The 1972-nt window shown below is 38.9% G+C and overlaps 1 non-coding gene across 1 annotated transcript; it reads right to left on the reverse strand.

Moving 5' to 3' along the window:
- Window positions 1–1173: 1173 nt before the first annotated feature.
- LOC141619348 (small nucleolar RNA R71) lies at window positions 1174–1280 on the reverse strand. The gene has a single exon (XR_012531669.1). It is a non-coding gene; the product is annotated as a small nucleolar RNA R71 (small nucleolar RNA).
- Window positions 1281–1972: the final 692 nt, after the last annotated feature.

Genomic DNA, 1972 nt, shown 5'->3' on the forward strand with positions numbered 1-1972 from the left:
GCTTGTACCTCACTTTCCTCCTTTGGAGGTTCATTGAGAATTTGCTCCATCTCTATTAGACATTCCATTGTCATTGCATATTCAACTTGTTCTTCATTCTCATCAATCTCATCACACTCGAATTCCATGACGAATTCCTCTTGCTCTTGAGCTTGTAAGATGTCTTCTAGGATGGATTGCTCATCCTCTATAGGTTGACATGCTTCCACAAGGATGTTATGTACTAATTCGGATTGTGCATGAGTAAGTTCTTTGTTAGCTAGAGCGGCCTCAAAAAGATCTACCTCCAATTCCCAATACATATTTTTAGCCTCACTTGATTCCAAGGCTTCCAATGCCTGCATGGGATCTTTGAAGAAAGGTATACTTAAATGGTCCTCTACAAAACAATCTATAAGGTCCATCTTGCAAAATATCGAACAACTTGAAAACAATTAGAACAAACCTTGAGGAGTTTTACTTCCCCAAGGCAAAGAAAGACACAACTAATAACAATGTAAGAAAATCTAAATCAAGTTAACACCGTCCCCGGCAACGGCGCCATTTTTGGTCGTGTTCCCTTTGGAGGGTTTAGTTTTCAGTACTTGTCGTTAGGAGCACCTAGACCAAAACACAATTTATAACTTCACAAACAACTCTACAATTAGTAAAGAGGCAAGTACAGGTCGGATCCCAAGGGACGGGAATTGAGATGAGATTTTCTATTGCAACTAGTGGTGTCTAAGGGTGTCACAATTTGGGGTTTGAAGTAGAAGATCACTAAACTAAATAACAATGATAGTAAACAAGCAAGATGATTAAAAAGGGATGTAAACAATTGATAAAAGGCACTAGGGTGTCATGGGGTCATAGGGGATTCATGGGAATTGATCATACAAACATATTCTCAAATTATAAGCAAGCAATTATTGTTGTGATGGATCGAGTTGGTTTATATCTTACAATCCTAGGAAAGTTTAGGTCTCGGAGCCGAATCGATTAGATTGTACAACACCTACAAGTAGACTTAGTCTTCCCTACTCAACTATATGCATGGTCTTATTTTCTTTTTCTCTAATTGGCACCGCGAAACAATGGTTGAAAGGCCTTGATAAGGCTACTCTCGGAATTGATTCTTGAAAGAAATTGGCTCTAGCTTTCTACAAAAAGTTCTATTCACCGGAAAAGACTAACATGATAAGAGCTCAAATTACAGGCTTTAGGCAAAGAGATGAAGAATCTTTGTATGAAGCTTGGGAGCGATTCAAAGGAATTTGTCGCTCATGTCCTCACCATGGACTTAGCGAGTGGTTCTTGGTACAACAATTTTGGAACAGTCTTTATGAAGACTCAAGAAACATTCTCAACATGGGATCAAATGGAATGTTCACCGAAGTTGATGACAATCAAACTTGGAACAAGATTGAGGGAATGGCGGTCCATAACTCACAATATAGTAGACCTCGCAAGGCTACTAGAGGAGGAAAGCATGAAGTGGACTCTATTACTCAATTGGGTGCTCAACTTAGTGCTCACATTGATACCATCAATTTGAAGTTTGAAAAAGCTATGGCTAGACTTGAAGAAGCATCAAAATCACCAAAGCATCATGTCAATGCCATGACGGCATCTTCATCAATCCCAAGTGGGATATGTGAGAATTGTAGAACTTTGGGACATGACCAAAGTGAATGTAGGGGAACAAATGAACAAGTGAATGCTTTTCCAGCATACAAGAGTGGTACCCCTTATTCAAACTATTACAATGAAAACACCAAATTCCACCCAAATCTCTCATACAAAAGCCAAAATGTTCAAAACCCTCAACCAACATACACCCCACCTCCCATGAGAAACCAAAATCAAAGACCCTTTTACAACCAAAACCATGGTTACCAAAATCAAACTCCATACAATCAACAAAATGACCAAGGTTTTGATGTTCAAAAAGCAGTCCTCCAAATGCAAAAGAATCAACAAGAGTTTTTCACTC

This window comes from Silene latifolia, chromosome 1 (genome assembly GCF_048544455.1).
Source record: "Silene latifolia isolate original U9 population chromosome 1, ASM4854445v1, whole genome shotgun sequence".
NCBI classification, from domain to species: domain Eukaryota; kingdom Viridiplantae; phylum Streptophyta; class Magnoliopsida; order Caryophyllales; family Caryophyllaceae; genus Silene; species Silene latifolia.